Source organism: Rhinopithecus bieti, unplaced genomic scaffold, assembly GCF_001698545.2.
Source record: "Rhinopithecus bieti isolate Rb0 unplaced genomic scaffold, ASM169854v2 scaffold_17182, whole genome shotgun sequence".
NCBI classification, from domain to species: domain Eukaryota; kingdom Metazoa; phylum Chordata; class Mammalia; order Primates; family Cercopithecidae; genus Rhinopithecus; species Rhinopithecus bieti.
In genome coordinates, this window is record NW_016808817.1 from 401,130 (window position 1) to 421,419 (window position 20,290).

General features: G+C 42.1%; 1 long non-coding RNA gene across 1 annotated transcript in view; it reads right to left on the reverse strand.

Moving 5' to 3' along the window:
• The window catches only part of LOC108538974 (uncharacterized), a 42,974-nt gene that overhangs the window by 15,233 nt on the left and 7,451 nt on the right, over window positions 1–20,290 (reverse strand). Inside the window, exon 3 of the long non-coding RNA XR_001888238.1 lies at window positions 13,859–14,053. This is a non-coding gene — a long non-coding RNA (uncharacterized LOC108538974). The remainder of the gene's footprint in view (window positions 1–13,858; window positions 14,054–20,290) is intronic.

Below are 20,290 nucleotides of genomic sequence, written 5' to 3' on the forward strand. Positions count from 1 at the left end.
TGTGAGGCTTACAAAGAATCAACAAAATCAAAATTTGGTTATTTGGAAGGATAATAGACTGCTAGCTAGATTTAAAAAGAAAAAAGAGAGATTCAAATAAACATAACCAGAAACAAAAGTGACATTATAACAAATCCCATAGAAATACAAAAGATCCTCAGAGACTCTTATGAACACCTCCACACACACAAACTAGAAAATCTCAAGGAAATGGATAAGTTTCCTGGAAACACACAATCTCTCAGGATTGAATCAGGAAGTAGTTGAAACACTGAACCAACCAATGTCAAGTTGCAAAATTAAATCAGTGATTTAAAAAAAAACCCTACCAACCAAGAAAAGCCCAGGCCAGATGGATTTATAGCCAAATTCTACCAGACTTACAATGAAGAGCTGATATTTATTCAACTGGAACTATTCCAAAAACTCAAGGAGAAAATACTCCTTTCTAACTAATTCTATGAAGCCACATTTCCCTGATACCAAAACCTGGCAAAGATTCAACAACAACAAAAAATGTGGGCCTATATCCCTGATTAACATAGATGCAAAAATCCTCAACAAAATATTAGCAAATGAAAACCAGTACTACATCAAGAATTTCATTCACCATGATCAAGTACACTTAATTCCTGGGATGCAAGTTTGCTTCAGCATATGCAAATCAATCATATGTGATTCACCACATAAATGGAATTAAAAGCAAAAATTGTATAATCATCTCAATAGATGCAGAAATAGCTTTTGACAAAATCCAACATTTCTCCATGACAAAAACCATCAAGAAACTAGGCACTGAAGGAATATGCCTCAAAATGACAGAGCCATCTAAGACAAACCCACAGCCAACATCATGCAGAACAGAAAAAAGCTGGAAACATTTTCCTGGGGATCTAGAGCAAGAAGAAGAATGCTACTCTAACCGCTTCTATTCAACATAGTACTGGAAGTCTTAGACAGAGCAATTCGGCAAGAGAAAAAAATAAAGGCATCCAAAGAGAAAAAAAAACAAACAAACAAACAAACTCTCTCTCCTTGATGATGACTTTTTTTTTTTTTTAAATCTAGAAAACCCCAAAGACTACACCAAAAGAATCCTGGAACTGATAAATAACATCTTAAAGTTTCAGAATACAAAATTAATGTGCAAAAATCAGTAGCATTTTTACATACCAATAATGTCCAAGCTGAGAGCCAAAGCAAGAACACAATCCCATTTATATTAGCCACACATGCACACACACACATACCTAGAAATACAACCAATGAAGGAGTTGAAAGATCTCTAAAAGAAGAACTAAAAATCTGGGCATGGTGGCTCACACCTGTAATCCCAGCACTTTGTGATGCTGAGGTGGGCAGATCATGAGGTCAGGAGATCGAGACCATCCTGGTTAACATGGTGAAACCCCATCTCTACTAAAAATACAAAAACAAAATTAGCTGGGTGTGGTGGCGGGTGCCCGTAGTCCCAGCTGCTTGGGAGGCTGAGGCAGGAGAATTGTGTGAACCCAGGAGGCAGAGCTTGCTGTGAGCAGAGATCACGCCACTGCACTCCAACCTGGGTGACAGAGTGAGAATATAAATAAATAAATAACTACAAACACTGCTGAAAGAAAGCACAGATGATACAAACAAATTGAAAAACATTCCATGCTCATGAATTGAAAGAATCAATATTGTTAAAATGGTCATACTGACCAAAGCAATGTACAGATTCGATGACATTTCTATCAAATTACTAATTTAATTTTTCACAGAATTAGAAAAAACTCTTCTGAAATTCATGTGGCACTAAAAAAAAGTCTGAATAGTCAAATCAATCCTAAAGAGAAAGAACAAACCTGGAGACATCACATTATTTTACTTCAAACTATACTATAAGGCTACAATAACAAAACCAGTATAGTACTGGTACAAAAACAGACACATAGACGAATAGAATAGAATAGAGAAATCAGAAACCATGCCACATATCTACAGTCATCTGATCTTCAACAAAGTTGACAAAAATAAGCAATGAGGAAAGGACTCCCTATTTAATAAGTGGTGCTGGGATAAACTGGCCAGCCATATGCAGAAGAATGAAACTGGCACCCTACAGTTTACTATATACAAAAATTAAGTCAAGATTAATTAAAAATTTAAATGTAAGACCTCAAACTACAAGAATCCTAAGAGTACATAGAAAACAGCATCTGGACATGGGCCTTGGGAAAGAATTTATGACTAAGTCCTCAAAAACAATTGCAACAAAACCCAAAATTGACAAGTAGGACCTAATTATGTTAAATAGATTATTCACAGTAAAAGAAACTGTCAATAGTGCAAACAAAGATCCTGGGAGAAAATATTTGCAAACAATACATCTGACAAAAGTCTAACATCCAGAATGTATAAGAAACTTAACAATTGAACAAGCGTAAACCCAAAAAACTCCATTAAAAATGGGCAAAAAATATGAACAGGCATTTCCCAAAAGAAGATATATGAGTGTCCAGCAAACATATGAAAAAATGCTTATCATAATTAAGCACTACAGAGTTGCAAAAAAATTCGAGCCTCACTTTTACTGTTATATTTAAAAGACATAAAAAGCTTTCAATAAGTATAACCAGTATAAGAAAACATAGAAAATAATTAAAACACTCCCCAAAATTGCACACATTGTTCTTTGAAAGTGTGCATATGGGCGATTAACATAGAGGACTTAGATTTTATATTAGACTTATGAAATTTTGTCATTCTGCAATTATAGTTAAATGAAAAAGTTATAAGTAAAATAGTGAAAGCCCCATCTTAAAAGTCTAGACACACAAGTGAAAGAATACAATTTATGTCAACCTTTAAAATTATGTCAAGTGAACTTGCATCTTGCTTGTTAATTTATCTAATTCGGGTTGGACTGATGACAGTGCTACTTCCTGGCAATAATTTATAATTTATATTTAAACTACTTTTATGTGTGTTTGTATTAACTTTTGCTTTTCTAATGTTTGTAGTAGGTTAACTTGTTTCCCAAAGGTCTGTTAATAGGAATAAAAGAAATGATTTTAGGGAAATTTTGTCCTTTTCAAGACAATTATTTTATATTTTTTAAAAAATTAGCCAAGTAGGCTATATTTTAAAAATTTATCTTCAGTGCTTAATTAGTGGCCAGTTTCAACAATTTATTCTATACATTTATAGTTAAATTTAATTCATTTTTTATTTTCTTTTCTCTTATTTATTTATTTATTTTTTTTGAGACAGAGTCGCACTCTGTCACCCAGGCTGCAGTGCAGTGGCATAATCTCAGCTCACTGCAACATCCCCCTCCCGGGTTCAAGAGATTGGCTGTCTCATTCCCCTGAGTACCTGGGATTCCAGGTGCACACCACCACACCTGGCTAACTTTTGTATTTTTAGTAGAGACAGGGTTTCACCATGTTGGCCAGGCTGGTCTCGAACTCCTGACCTTAAGTGAACCACCCACCTCAACCTCCCAAAGTGCTGGGATTACAGGCATGAGCCACCGCGCCTGGCCTAACTCATTTTTTTTTCTTTAATGAAAAATTAGATTCTGAATTCATGAACTTCCTATGTGTGGATTTTTTTGGATAGGAAATAAAATTCAAAACATTCTATTAAATTAGCAAGGTGTATAGTGATAACTTTTTACAGATATGTAACATAAGTTCATCAATTATTTTATTGAAAATTATTATTATAAAAATACGTTAATTGTTCTATACAAATTCTGTTCTTCCAAACTTCTAACTTAAATATGTGCCTCTAAAACATATCTACTATGAAAGAACATGTTACATGACATATTAAGAATATTGAAAATAACAAAGATAGCCAGGTAAGAAAATCTGGCAGAACCAAACAGGTTTCTGATTCTGCAGAAACACTCAAAGTTCATCCCACAGTGCAAACATCTCAACAGAAACGTTCACCTTAATAGGTATTGTTCCTCATCAGGTGGCAACTCCTTGTTTCTGATCAATTTCCATGTTACCACACAATAAAGAGAATAATCTAGTATTTAGCACATTAAGCTAGTTATAATCCCATTCTTATTAAAGCACTAAATACATTATTCAGTTTAATTGGCTTTTTTTCCCCTAGAAAACCTTTTGATTTACATTCTGTGTAAGTTCCTTAATTTTGCAAACTAGCACTTTTACTTTTGCTAAGTAGTATTTACCTGTACCTGTTAGTATTCTACCAGAACATGCTTTTACACCAAACTTAAACCGTAAACTTCATTTGTTGATATTGCATTTTTCACAATTTTATATAAGGTTAAGAGTTAGGTTTGTCATCAAGAAAGTCGAAAAAATAACTCTTCCTTCACATCACTGTCATGTTCTAATCACACAATTAATAAATAATTATCATGTTAGCAATGCTTGTGTATTCATCAAGTTGCAATGGAAAACACTTTGTGAGCTTTATTTGTATTGTGAGTTGGACTTCCTTATCGTTAACGAGTTTCCAAATATGTAAAGTTATGTTGTTGGAAAATGGGCAACCTGTTTTGGGTAGAGGCTACTGGTAACAAGAGGGAGTGAATGGTGGATTCCTTACTGAGGAAGGCCAGAACTAAGTCATGACATTTGAACAGTGGGCTGGTTGTTGTTTATTGGGCCACATCGTAATTACCATGTGGAAAAGGCTCAATATGAGAGGGGGTTAATGTACTATTCTGGAATATCAAAACACATGACCACAACCTTATAATAATGTTTGTTGTTGCTTTTCATAAATTGTGAATGTGTTCTGTGATTATATACAAAAAAGTCCATTCAAACTCAGGACTAAAAACAAACATAAACCGTGGGTGATTGTGAAAGAGTTGCCATTACCACATTCTACTATGTTGCCCTAAATGGGAGGGTGTGCATTCTTTTGAGGAAGGGAAGGTATTGTGAAAACAATAATGTCTATAAGGGAAAGACAGTTTCTCTGTGTGGCTCCAGCAGGCATCTCAGATAGGCAGAGTGTGTCTTCCAACTGACTGTAAGTCATATACCTTGTATAATGTTGTGTCAATTCTACTGAGCTCAAGGGACCCCAGTATGTACTATATGAATGTTACACTAATCTTTACAATCACTTTTGGGGGAACATAGCCTAATCTTCATTGTACAAGGAAAAAACTCAGTGTAGAAGACTTAAAGAGAGTGCTCAAGAGTGCTCTTCCACACTGAGTTTTGTCCCTGTAAAAAACACAGTAGTGAAGCATTATTCAAAAGTCTACACTCCTTCCACCAAGCTTCTTTGCCTCTTTATACAGCTAAGAGGCAGAAACAATACTAAAGAATGACAGCTGTCAATTTCCAGTGACTGAGTTTGTCATTTGTTTACAGCAAAGCACTTGTATATTTGAGTTTGCTGCTGCCCCATCCAGTGGTTCTGCAAAGACCTCCCTGCTCGGTCTCCACTTTTCCCCAGGTCCTGAGAATGCCAGGCATGTAAATCTGGGGTCCAGAAAAATCCATAGAGATGTAACTTCAACTGTCTGCTAATTCCTTATTAAGAGTTCACAGCTGAGACTAGCAGATCACCAATCCGCCTGGGACTCAGAGTCCATCCCCTCTGAAGTGCTCACAGAAGAGACCCATAAATTCTTCTCACCCATATTTACCCTCTCTCAGCCTTTCCAAAGGAGCATCTTGGAATCCCTTAGTTCCCAGGTGCTCCATTAGCTGAATGGCAATGCTGAGTCAGTAGGGACTGAAGCAGGACTGGATGGAGATGGGAAGCTCATTCCTTATTTTTAATCTCACCTTGAACAGCAGAGAGGTGAGAAGCCCCTGTCCCATCAGCAATAGGAATTCCTCAACCAAGACCAGTTACACCCTAAACACAGTTTGGGGCTTTTGCAAAGGTCTCTTCAGCTAACCCCTGGATTCATTCCACAATGAGCCAAACACTGAAGGTTAAACATACCAAAACCCCAGGAAATGCCCCAGGAAACCTCTTTGAACTGATGAAAATGAGTTTCTCAGACTTTTTTTCAGAGAGCAACTTTGGAGTGCAAAAGAGAGCATGTAGTTGAGGGCCAGTGTAGGAATTAAGCTTGAGAACTGGGGCTGAGGTGTCACCTCTCCCTCATCCCAGGTCACAGTGATGTAGAGAGCTGGGGCTTGGGAACAATGACATCGCATTTCTCATTTCATTTAGAAGCAGTCTTAACCAGACTAATTCCTGTGGCTCTATTGGCAAAGAAAATTCTTTTTTTTTTTTTTTTTTATCAAATCTGAATCTTTCATCTTGCCTTTCAGCCATTTGTTTTTTAAGTTGGGACTATTCTGCTTCCAAATATTCTAGTTCAGTTCCCAAATCATCTTAAAAAAATTTAAGATATATTAAAAGACTAAGGCCGAGCGCAGTGGCTCACGCCTGTAATCCTAGCACTTTGGGAGGCCGAGGTGGGGGGATCACTGGAGGTCAGGAGTTTGAGACCAGCCTGGCCAATGGGATGAAACCCCACCTCTACCGAAAATACAAAAATTAGCTGGGCCTGTGATGGGCACCTGTAATCCCAGCTACTTGGGAGGATGAGGCAGGAGAATTGCTTGAACCTGGGAAGCGGAGGTCGCAGTGAGCCAAGATCACGCCACTGCACTTTAGCCTGGGCAACAGAGCAAGACTGTCTCAGAAAAAAAAGAGAGACTATCAGATTATGAAACTGAGAATTAAGAATGCAGTGGAAAGAGGCTTTGAAGGGGCGATTTCAAGGAATAATAGAACACTGCTAATGATAATAATGATAACACTTAACGTGTTAGACATTTACTGTGTTACAGGCACTGTTGTGTCCTATGTAATTGTTTTATATATGTAATTTTATTTAATCCTTATGATGTTCCACGTAAAGCAGATGCATTTGTTTTTATACCCAATTTAGAGATAAAGAAATTGAGGCACAGAGAAGTTGAGAATTTTGTCCAAAGTCACATAGTTTACGTGTGGCAGATCCAGGGCTTGAACCTAGATAATCTGACTTTAGAGTCTGCCCTGGATTTTACCATTGTGCTGAAGTGGGAATAAATAGGAATGGGAAAAAATGTAGCATTTTGCTGTTTCTCTTTCACCTCTATCTTCCAGGGTAAGGACCACATATTCTGATTAAACGATGGTTCTAAGCTGTTAATTGATCCACCCCATATCACACAGCACATGTGCACTGAACACAGGGTGTTCAAATTCATTTCTTGAACTCATACTATGCCTTTTTTTTCTCCAGATCATCCACCTGCACTTAATATGTATCTTGATGTTCTTCTCTAACCTGGAGGGGATACCTTGTCCCTCAAGCATATGTGAACCCCTCTTAGCAGAATGGGCCCTAGGAGCCAGGGTCACCCTGAGAAGTATCAACAGAACAAAAATGAGGGAGGTGGTGACCTCAGTGTGAGCTCTAGCCTGGAACCATATGGGGGAGGAAATAACAGATGGTAACAGTCTCAGTCTGAAGCTGGTTTGTGCAGGTCTCTGCACCACTGAAGCCTCTAGGAGCATGCGTGTACGAATAAAGTCAGGACAAGCATACCCTTAGAGTAGGAATGGAAACCCAGAATGAAACGGAGCTTTAGAGTCTGTGTGAGTGGCACAGGCAGCTCCTTGCAGCAAGAAGAAAACTACTGTCAATGAAACAGAAATTAAAAGAAATTTAAAAATGTATAAGCAAAAACTCAGTTGTGTGTAAGAAAACCCAATTCCCACTGAGGAAGAGAAAGAGCTGAAGTCAATTAAAAATTAACTGCCTGTTTTTCTGTGGCTGGTGAGCCTTATCTCTCCCTTTCACAGGCATTGTGAAGACCCTGTTTCTCTTTTTTTTTTTTTAATTTTTTTTTTATTATTATACTTCAAGTTCTAGGGTACATGTGCATAACTTGCAGGTTTGTTACATATGTATACATGTGCCATGTTGGTGTGCTGTACCCATTAACTTGTCATTTACATTAGGTATATCTCCTAATCTTATCCCTCCCCCCGTCCCCTCCCCACAGTAGGCCCTGATGTGTGATGTTCTCATTCCTGTGTCCAAGTGATCTCATTGTTCAATTCCCACCTATGAGTGAGAACATGCGGTGTTTGGTTTTCTGTTCTTGTGATAGTTTGCTAAGAATGATGGTTTCCAGCTGCATCCATGTCCCTACAAAGGACGCAAACTCATCCTTTTTAATGGCTGCATAGTATTCCATGGTGTATATGTGCCACATTTTCTTCATCCAGTCTGTCACTGATGGACATTTGGGTTGATTCCAAGTCTTTGCTATTGTGAATAGTGCTGCAATCAACATACGTGTGCGTGTGTCTTTGTAGCAGCATAATTTATAATCCTTTGGGTATATACCCAGTAGTGGGATGGCTGGGTCATATGGTACATCTAGTTCTAGATCCTTGAGGAATTGCCATACTGTTTTCCATAATGGTTGAACTAGTTTACAATCCCACCAACAGTGTAAAAGTGTTCCTATTTCTCCACATCCTCTCCANTCTAAGGGGAACTGTGCTAGTAAAGCCCATAACTTGAGTACCAGAATTTCTTGTGTTTCTTAAGTGTCTTCTTAAGGTATGTGTTGTGTGTGCCCTGTGGTTTTGGGAGAGACGTTCCTAGATCCTGAGAGAGTTGACACCCTTCTTGCATTGTAAAGACTGGGCCTGCCTTGTGGTAAGTTGGGCCCTGGCAGGGTGTTCCCAGAGTCCAGAGAAGCCGTTAGGGCCCCATTGTGAGGGGGGCAGGGTCAAGCTCTGCAATTTGACAAAGCCTCATTCTTCAGAAGGAAGTTCTGGCTCCTAAGCCAATATGACTCCCATGTGAGAAAGTGTGGTGTGCTTTTTTTTTTTTTTTTTCAAGATGGAGTCTTGCTCTGTCACCCAGGCTGGAGTGCAGTGGTGCGATCTTGGCTCACTGCAACCACCGCCTCCTGCGTTCAAGCGATTCTCCTGCCTCAGCCTCCTGAGTTGCTGGGATTACAGGTGCATGCCACCCCACCCGACTAATTTCTTGTGTGTGTATTTTTAGTAGAGAAGGGTTTCACCACGGTCAGGCTGGTCTCAAACTCCTGACCTCATGATCCGCCCTCCTTGGCCTCCCAAAGTGCTGGGATTACAGGCGTGAGCTGCTGCATCTGGCCTGGTCTGCTTTATTGCCTGTCTCTACTATGCAGGAGACAGGGTGTGGGGGTGTGAGAGAAGCTCCAGGAGGCATTGCTGCCAAGGCGGCTGCATGGGAAGCTTGAGATCTCACACAGGACCAGACATTTTAGTTTCTGCTCACCTGCCCCAGGTTCCTCAGTCTCCAGGACAGGTTAGGATATCAGATTCTATCTCTCACGAAGTTCCAGGAGACAACTCTGGTCCTCAAGTGGAGCATGGAAAGCCCACCCTACCTTAGAGCTTTCTTTCAGGCTATTTGTCCACTTAAATCCAGGTAAACAAAGTGTTTCCTTGCCTCCCTCTGTTACCACTTTCACTGGACCATCAGTTGCACTGTCACTGTGGTATCTAATCCCAGTCCCTTCCACTGCAGCCCAGCCCTGATTCTCTTCTATGTCCTTAGTGGACCTCAGATTTTCTCAGACTGAGTTCCATAGAACCCAACATATTTTTTATTTTCTTTTTTGACTTTTAAAATTCAGGGGTGCAAGTGTAAGTTTGTTACATAGGTAAACTTGTGTCATGGGGGTTTGTTGTACAGATTATTTCATCACCCAGGTATTAAGCCTAGTACCCATTAGTTATTTTTCCTGATCCCTCCCTCCTCCCACCCTCTACCCTCTAAAATGCCCCAGTGTGGGGAACCCAGCATATCTTCTCATGGAAAAAGGATGGAGGAAAGAAGAACCACAAAGTTGAGTCAAGGGATAATCATACTGGTTATAGAACAAATTAAGTTTCATCAACCAGATGCCTAGAGCTCTTGTGGACCAGAGTTGGAGAAAGAGGTGTCAGAAGCCATGAGCAGATGAAAAAATGTACTAGACAGACTGGGAGGAATGAAATGTTTTGGAAAGTTTGGGGTCTGAGCTTAAAAAGTGGCTTCTGGAAATGGATCATGAAACAGGAGCATTGAGCATCTGTCAGTGAATGGAGTAGAAAATAGCCATTCTATTAATACGTTTCCTTCCTTCTGGCTTACATATTTCCTAGGGTGGAGAAAACACAGAGGCTGCACTGTAGTTGGAAAGATTAGGTGTAGAGAACATGAATTCCTTCCTCTGGCACAAGTGATTAGTAAAAACATACCCCAATGTCTGCTTGTGCCTGGGCTGATGAGGGGAGATTATATCCAGAGGAGAGGGCTGTTAGAAGAATATGGCCTTTAGTCAGATGAATTTAGATTCAAATCCTAGCTCTTCTGTTCACCAGCTGTGTGACCTGGAGTAAGTTTATTAACCTCTCGGGAACAAAATTCTTTGATCTGTTGTATGGGAATGTAACCAAACACAATAGACTGTTAGGGAATTCATAGTTCACTATACGCTGAATCCTCAGGAAAGTGCCTCACACAAAGAGGGCGTTCAGCAAATGCTTTAGCATCCTAAGCCCTAGGCTCACCCCCACTCATCTAAAATCTCTGTACAATTGCTAGTTGCCTCTCACGGGCCCCATTTATATCCTGCAGGGACATAGCCAGATGGAAGTAGGAGATGGGGCTGGATCCTACACTGCTGGCTTTCAATCAGAACTTGCTGATCTCTGGGTCTGGGTCCTTTGTCCTGCTGGGGATGCCAGGACTGGAGGCTCTGCACGCCTGGCTCTGTGCCTGTGTGCCTGCTCTATATGGCAGCTTTGGTAGGGAATGCCCTTCTACTGGGGCTGGTGGTTGCTGACAAGGCACTCTGGGCACCCATTACCAGCTGCTGTGGCTTCTGGCAGCTGCTGATTTGGTTCTAGCCACATCCACAATGCCCAAAGCTCTGACTGCACTTTGGGGCTTGTCCAGTGAGATCTCTTTTGGAGCTTGTTTGGCTCAACTCTTTGTTGCCCATGTGGCAATCATTGCCACATTACTGAGTCCTCAGTGCTTCTGGCCGTGACCGTAGACTGCCAGCTTTTGCTCTATGGGGCGTTGCTGGCCCAGCATGTGGTAGGTCTAGTAGCTCTGGCTACCATGACCCGTGATGTCTGTGTCATGGTGCACCCTGTGATCCTGCTAGAGAAACTGCCTTACTGTGGGCAGTGGGCCCTGCCCCACACCTACTGTGAACACATGGGTGTGTCTCGCCTGGCATGTGGAGATACGTGCCCCATCATCTGGTATGGACTGGTCACCACACTGCTCTCCCCAGCCCTGGACATAGGGCTTATAGGTGCTTCCTATGCCCTCATTCTCCATGCTGTCTGCTGTCTGCCATCTGCCATCCCATGGTGCCTGCCACAAGGCTCTGAGTAACTGTGGGGCCCATGCTAGTGTCATTGGTCTCTTCTACACATCTGCCCTCTTCTCCTTCCTTGCTCACTGTTTTAGGTCTCACACAATGCCCAGCCATATTCACATCCTACTGGCTAAACTCTACGCATTGGTGTCCCCAGCTCTCAATCCTGTGGTCTATGGAGTGCAGACTCAGCAGATGGCTCAGAGGCTCAGGCACTTGCTTCAACTTTTCTGGGCAGGAGCAGTGAAGAAGGTTGGCCCTGAGAGGGCCTCCCCACAGGAATAAATGTGATCCCTATTTTCTTCAGCGTGTATACCCAGATGACCAAGTGATGCTACAGGAACTATCTGGGTAGAGCTCTGACCAAAACGTCTCCATTGTCTGTTGTCAGATGGCCCTATGCTCACTCCAGCCCTATTTTATCACCCATTATGTAGGCGGAATACACTGAACTGACCTGTCTCTGTCCAGCTCTACAGTACCCAGTCTATTCCTGGTATTTCTAAGTCTGTATTGATCTCCATAGAGGGATTACACACATATAGAAATGGTTGGTCCCAGACTGTGACAGACTAGGCAGTCTAGGACACATCCTGAGGACTAGGATCTTATCTTTTCTCCATCAGTTTATCCAGCCAAAACCAGATTAATGAAACATGTCTCTGAGTTGGGCCCCTTGTACAATGTCTGACACTAAGCAGGAACTCTGTTTGCTAAGGAGATGAAGACAGGAGGAGCTGGGGAAATGGCATTATGTGAATAAAATAGAACACAGCTCTGGAAATGGACATGGTTTCTGACCTGGGTGATTAATAACTAGAGCTTGGAAGACCTGTTGCTTTGGATGGGAAGAGTGTGCACAATACTGTAGCTTCCTCACTAAACTCTTTCCCTACATTACTCAGATACTAAGGCTACTCTTGTGTTTTCAACTTGTGCTAATGGCTGTTTGCAGATGGCAAAATATGGGGACAACTCCAGCAGCAGCTGTCATGCTTCATGCTCTATCTTCATGCTCTTTCATTTTTCCTTTCTTACATTCCTTCTTCCATAAGATGCCTTAGTTCTACTGTCACTCATCTGGATATTGATCCCAGACAGGTTTCCTGCTTCATGCAGCTTAGGTTTCCCGATCTATTCCTCTCTTGTCTTCCTAACCTCTGTGTTCCTCTGGACCCTATGGCTACAGCAAGGCCAGGCTAGAGAAGCTAATGAAGAATGGATCTCTGGCCTTGAGCATAGAGTGAGAGGGTGAGAATCTGTAAAGTAAGATAAGGATATGACCTCTCAGCAAGGATTGTCCAGCAAAGCTCTGGGCATGTCTTCCTGGAGTCATACATCCACACAGCTTCTCAAATCTTTTCCCAGAAGGGAAGTCACAGTTTCATATACCTTTCTCTACTAGGTATATACTAGGGCAAGGATTCCAAAGGATGAGATGAGTAAGCAGAGGAACTTTATACTAAGCAGCCATATAATCTAAAGTTAAGGGTCTGTGAAAAGTAAAGAAACAATAAAGGATAGAGGTAGTAGAGCTACAGAGTCAAAATTCCTCAATGGAAAAATGGGGCAACACACCCTTCATAGGAAATCTGACATTTTCTTGAGCACTTGGGTGAATGTGAGAGTCCCCATTGTCTGAGAAATACTCAAGAGAGATAGCAGAAGAAAAGAGAATAATTTTGGGTGGCTGGCACTAAGAGCACTGAGTTTTGTGACTCCTTGTCCAGGCCTCAGCAACTATACTCTTCCTTCTCTATAGGGATAACGGCAGTTCAGAGGCCAGAAGACTTGAGGCTCCACAGCATCCTGTGGCAGGTTAGGAAATATTGGGAGGGAGCTTTCTTGAGGGACAGACAGTAGAGGCAGCTGGCATTAAGACCAGAGGAACTGGGGGAAGCATTTGAATAGTGGAATGGATGTAAAAGTTTACAGTACCTGGCATACTGCAGGAGGCAAACTCCCAGGGGTGAAGGAAGATATATAACAGAGCAGTTCAGTACAGTATTGCTGAAGTGATCCCCCCGGATATACACTTTGGCCCTCATCCAAGTGTACCCAGTTAAGTAAATGCTTCTGTTCTTGAGATTGAATAGGTAGGATTGCATTTCCTTCTTGAGTCTTCCCTTTCTCAAAGTTGAGGGAAACATCATAATCCTTCCTGCAAGGGGCCCATCCCAAGGCCCCCGCAAGATGTCTCAGGTTTGCCTTAATCTGTTTAGACAAGAGGGCCCAGCAGGGTGAAGGAAGATCTTAGCCTAGGGATGGATGCGGAAGACGCTGTTTGTCATAATAAACTCACTACCACCATGTTTAGAGGCACCAGTCTGTCTCAACCTTCTTCTCCACCTTTCCATACCCTCTTCACACCTCCTTCATCTTCTCGGCCCTTTCAAATGTCAAAATATATACCCCCTCCTACTGAAACTATTTACTTAGACTAGAAATAAAAGCCTAGGGGAGCCCCCAGTACTTACTGCACTCCTGTAGTTGATGCTAGATGCAGCCTGTTATAGCTCTTCTGACCACTCCACAGCTGCTGCCCCTGGTGCTCCCAGGAGAGTCTCAGGTACAGGCAGAGGGTGGAGGGATCACAGCAGTAGGTGGAGATTGTTTTGTGCTTTGGGCTGGCTTCCTTCACCACTCTGATTCTGTTCAAGAACCTCCAGGTTCTGGGAGAAAGTGAGGGTAGACAGAAATAGGGAGGAAGAAAAGAAAGATGGGACACCCTGCATGTTCTGATTTTCCCTTTGCTTGTATGTATGGGCATAGGGGGAGTGAGGAAAGACAAAGGTGAAAGCAATAGAGGAAGGAGCTCTGGGCTGTATGCCCTGCTCAGTTATGAGGCCCTGTTTTCTGCAAAAATCTGCCACCTTCTTCCTATGCTCAGCATGCAGGAACTCAGGGCGGCTATAAAAGGCTATGCAATCTTTGTTTTATTATCCTTCAAAAGCTAAACTATTGGGCTGGAGTTGCAGGCTGAAGGCACAACCAGATTAAGCTATGGTGCCAAAGCCATAAAAGCTATGAGTGAGACATCTCAGAGAAGGACAGGGGCCACAGACATTTTAATTCAAAAAGATTTTGTTAGGAAACCTCAGTGGGTGTTGCATGCACATTAAAAAAAATTGGGAAGGAGTCTTGGTTGAATCTAGTGCTGGTTTATCCAGCTCCAAAATGGGACTAAGGGATGGATTTAGAGAAATATAACTAATATAAAGACTCTTACTAGAGGCAGACCAAGCACTGTTCTAAGTACTTTACAAGTATTCTATCTATCTATCTATCTATCTATCTATCTATCTATCTATCTACCTATCTATCAATCATCTCTTTAGCTCTATCTATAGTTCTTAAAACAATAAAATAAATTCCACACTTTGCCCCATTATACATATTAAGACAATGGGAGCACAGAGAAATTAAATAATTTGCCCAGTGTCCCAGAGTCAGGATTAGAACTCAGGAAATATGGCTATGGGATCAGTGGGTTTGGGTTCTGAGTATGGAAGTGATATGATAGGCATATTCCAGGGGAGAAGAGACCAAATTATGCATCTCTCTAGAAACTTTCCCTCTCTCTCTATCTAGCTGAGGCAAGGGAGCTGCCTCCCAGCCTTACCCTTTTGTCCTGTGCTGCATACCCACCCCAACATAACTTGGATCTCTGCCACTTCCTTAGGTGTCAGAGCATAGGATCTAGAACATAGATGGGACCTGGGGGCAGCTTGAAGCATTGTCACTTATTAGTCATGTAACTTAGCAAGATATTTAGACTCTCAGAACCTCATGTTTTTCAACTATAAAATGTGGATTACAATTCACCCTCTGTTATGTCTTGTGAATGTTAAATATCCATCCAGAATGATGCATTATGGTATTGTTACTGTTCCTTTGATGATTTGCAACTCTGTCCCTGCTGTCTGCAATACAAGGTAAAGTTGTAGGAATCTGCCAGATCTCTAGAATGGGGATTCTGTAGACAACTGAGGCTTCCTAAGCCTATCCCCTAACACATCTCTGCAGACCAGCTTTGCTCTCTCCCACAGGGCTTTGAAGAAAAATCAGCTTTCAGCAATGTGAACTGCAGCCAGATCTAGCCAGTGCATGAGGTAGGGTGAGGTAGGCCCCACCAATAGGTTCTGGAAGGGACCTGCAGCTTCAATTCTGGGAAATCAAGGGAAGCATAACTCAATCCCCTAACAGACAGTCAAGAAGAAATCCCTGTGCAGAGGCAATGCTTCTCTGGCACTCCAAAGTAGGCTCAGCCTCTTCTCCTGCTTCATGTTTGCAAACAGCCCAGGGTGACCCAACATGCTTCATTATGTTTAGTGTGCCTATGGCCATGCTTTGCAGCTGGTGAGAAGTATGTCAAGCTCTGTGGATGAAGGAGGCACATGCCATTGTGTGATTCACCTACCCAACAACCCCATCCCCCTGGAGCAGCTGGAACAGCTACAAAGTACAGTTCAGGAACTCATTTGCAAGTATGAGCAGAATCTGTCTAGAGAGAGCACTTGATCGCTGGGCTGGGACTGGGGCTGGGAGTTATCCAAGCATAGTCTCCAATGGACACAGCATTGAGATAAGTCCTGGAAGTAGAAAATGTTTGAAGGAAGTGGCACAGCCTTCATCTTTGAGATGAATCTTTAGAATGAAGGGGAAATTCTGTACTATCCTTGGGATCTCCAGTGATAGTAACAGACTATAGAGAGGCTTGTGTAGGGGGTGCCTCCCATAGTAATGGATAAATTAATGGATATGGACCCACTGGAAGATGAAAATGGGGCAATTTTGGTCTGGGAGGATGCAACTGAATGGGAGGAGCCACAGGTGTTGACATTTGGGGCAACTTCCTGTTCATCCCCTGCATGCCCAGGTCAGTGAGTATGCACACACCATTGAAGATAAAGACAATGAGGTTCTGGAAATGAGTCACATGCCAGAGTCCTGGAATCCCAGTGCCCTTGCCTCTTCCTATGAGAACCCAGCCTTCAACCTGCTGCGCTTGGAACTGGAGGGAGCACAGGAGTTGGCGACTCAACTTAAGGCCATTGGAGGCATTATTGTGGCAGGGGACCTTCTCCACTGACTCCAGAGCCAGGTATATGGATGGATTAAAGAATACCCCTCCCTAGGCTGGGTGCAGTGGCTCACGCCTGTAATTCCAGCACTTTGGGAGGCTCATGAGGGCAGATCACCTGAGGTCAGGAGATCGAGACCAGCCTGGCCAACATGGTGAAATCCCATCTCTACTAAAAATACAAAAATTAGTCAGATGTGGTGGTGGGCACCTGTAATCCCAGCTACTTGGGAGGTTGAGGCAAGAGAATAGCTTGAACCCAGGAGATGGAGGTTGCAGTGAGCTGAGATTGCGCCACTGCACTGCAGCCTGGGTGACAGAGCAAGACTCTATCTCAAAAAAAAAAAAAAAAAAAAAAAAAAAAAAAAGAAAGAAAGAAAAAGAAAAAGAAAAAAAAAAATCCCTGCCTGTCACAGACTCCTGTTTTCTCTAACCTCACATATTGGACAAATTCTAATATTACTTCTTTCTGGGGAAGAAGACTCTGAGCTGAGGAATATGACAGCCAGAGTTCAGTTTTTAAGAACACTCTGCAACCCACTTCTCGGGCATCTCATTTCCATAGGTGACTAATGCCAGTCTCACACTCAAGCTTTTGGCTGACTCTTACCAGCGCAGCTTTGGTGCTCTCCAGCAGGAGGTGGATGTCCTTGAGAGTCAACTAAGTGAATGGGAGAGAGAAAAGGAGAAAGAACAGGCCTTCAGACACCTGGACCACCCCTCCCCCTGGGTGAGTGCACAGACTGAATTTCTCAAGGTCTTATCTCTTCAGAGACCAGGTTGGGAGTGCATGTTGGCTATGGTAAACTGAGGGGAGGGAAGAACAATTTTTTTGTTGTTGTTGTTTGAGATGGAATCTTGCTCTGTTGCCCAGGCTGGAATGCAGTGGCGCAATCTTAGCTCACTGCAACCTCCACCTCCTGGGTTCAAGTGATTCTCCCACCTCAGGCTCCTGAGTAGCTGGGATTACAAGCGCGCACCACCAAGCTCAGCTAATTTTTAAATTTTTAGTAGAGACAGGGTATTGCCATGTTGGCCAGGCTGGTCTTGAACTCCTGACCTCAGGTGATCCGCCTGCCTTGGCCTCCCAAGGTGCTGGGATTACAGGCGTGAGCCACTGCACCCAGTCAAAGTACAAATCTTGATAGAGAATAAATCTTTCATTTCCTTGTTTTGTGTGTCACTGAAAAATGCAGACCAAGATTGATATATTCTCATACATGGGCATATGTATACACAGCCATATGAACACCCCATAATCAGATATACATAATAACCTATGTTTATGCAAAATCAACCTGCTGATATGCTTGTATATGCACTCAGGTACATGGATACACACTCAAACCCACACATGGTTATTATACTTTCACACTCAGCTACCTGTGGGTTGTGTGCTTTAGACTTGGCTCATATATTGCCTGCTTTTTCCCCTAGCTTCTTGTGCCCATGGAGGCCTCCAGGAAGTTAGCAAACCCCTTGTGGTTCAGCTCAATTGGAGAGGCTTCTCATACAAGGCAGGTGCCTAGGGCCGAGACTTAGTACCCAATCCAGCCTCTTCCCTTTACTGGGTGGCCTTTACGCACAAATGGCAGGTGAGCCTTGAGTGAGTGACTTCTTTTCTGCAATCAGATTACTTCCAAATGTCCCCTACCTGTACCCAAACAGGTTTCTTTATAGCCCCAAGCCAACTTCTTCTCTCTATTTTAAGTATGCCCCAAAGCAAACCTGGCCTAGGCCTAACAGGTCACCTCCTAACGCTTTTCTCATGAGACAAGCATGACCCAGACTGCCCTGAGCTTCCTTCACAAATCCACTGTCTAAAAATTTTAATCACATAGTAACTCAAAGATGGTTCTACTTCTACTCTGATTCTATGTAAAGGACAAACTCTTCTATACCTGGGCCTCAAAATTCTAACTTCCTGCTTAGAAGTTCAGAGCATTTCTCTGGCCAAGCTTGAGACTTGGAATTAAGCCAATCTGTATTTGAGACTCAATACTGCCATTTAAGCTAAGTGACCTTGGGACAATGAATGAACATCTCAGAGCTCTTCTTAGCTGTATGTAAAATTGGGATAACTATACATATATGAGAAGATCACATGAGATTACCTAGAAAAGTATGTAAAACATAGGTGCTGATATGTATTTATTAGATGAAAGAATGGCTAAAAGAGTCAATAAATAGATGAATAAGACCCTCAATACATTGTCAGCCTTGCCAGGGAGGTAGGCCCAACACACAGAATGTTAAAAGTCAGTGTGTGTGAAAATGTAATATAGACCCGTTGTGAGAAAGAGACATGAATATAGGTTAAACCAGTCATTGAAGAGCCCCAGTTGAAGCTCAACTCAGAAAGATTAATGTTACTAAAAATTAGTGTTACTGAAAATAATGTTCCCCAATTTCTATGCTTATATAAAATGTATAGGCTACACTTTGTAGCATATAACTCAAATATGCTACACTTTTCAGCATATAAAATATGTTTACATGCCTTGGAACCCTCTCAAAATCTACGGGTAATCAGGATTTACAGAACAATGTTAAGAGATAAGATTACTCATAACTCAGAGATAATTTCAGGAACTTTCCAATGTGACCTCATGAGAACAAATCTCCCTGAATCCAGTTCCAGAAATATGTCCTGTTACAGGACCCTTGCATCTCGAGGACAGGTGGAAGGCAGTGGAGTGCAGATACAGAAGAATCTCCATAAGGAAGAAAAAATAATAGCTACCATTTTTTGATTGCTCATTGGAACAAATGCTCTACTAATTGTTTTCTTTGCTTTATTTTGGACAGTACTAACAGTCAATAAAGTAGCTTGTTATTTTTGTTTACAGTTTTTACTTATAAGCTGTGTGACCTTGAGCAAATGACTCAACATTTCTAAGACCTAGTCTCTTCATCTGTAAGGATAAAACCTACCGTATAGTGCTGTTATTATAATTAAATAAGATTATGCATATATAGTGTCTAATAGGCACTGTAGCTATTGGTGTTTTATTATTACTGTTACTTTTAAAAATAATTGTTTAGTTTGTCATGGTTGAGTAAGTAAAAGATGAACTAAAGTCAATTGTTTGATAGCAAAGCCCCTGCTCTTGATTAGCAAACTGATCTGCCCATTTTTATAGCCCTTTGTTACCTTAGTTATTGCGGTCACCCAATAATTCCAAATGCAGGGCTTGGCCTAGGTACTTTGACTACTATTGGCTGTACAAATCCTATAATGACCTTGTGCTGCTGAAAAACTATGGAGAGAGGAAGATGGGCTATGGTGATGGCAGTGGAAATGTTGTGTATAAGAACTTTATGTACTTTAAATACTATGGCACAAGCAACATGACCAAGATGGACCTTTCCTCCAACACCCTGGTGCTGCGGCATCCGCTGCCTGGTGCCACCTATAATAACCACTTTTCCTGTGCTGGTGTGCCTTGGAAGGACTTAGATTTTGTTGGTGATGAGGAGGGGCTGTGGGTCCTTTATGCCACTGAGGACAGCAAGGGCAACCTGATTGTGAGTCGTCTCAACACTAGCACCCTAGAAGTGGAGAAAACCTGGTGCACTAGCAGTACAAGCCAGCCCTGTCAGGGGCCTTCATGGTCTGTGGGGTGCTCTATGCCTTACGCTCACTGAGCACCCACCAAAAGGAGATCTTCTATGCTTTTGACACCACCACTGGGCAAGAGCGTCGCCTCAGCATCCTGTTGGACAAGATGCTGGAAAAGCTGCAGGGCATCAACTACTGCCCCTCAGACCACAAGCTCTGTGTCTTCAATGATGGTTACCTGATAAATTATGACCTCACCTTCCT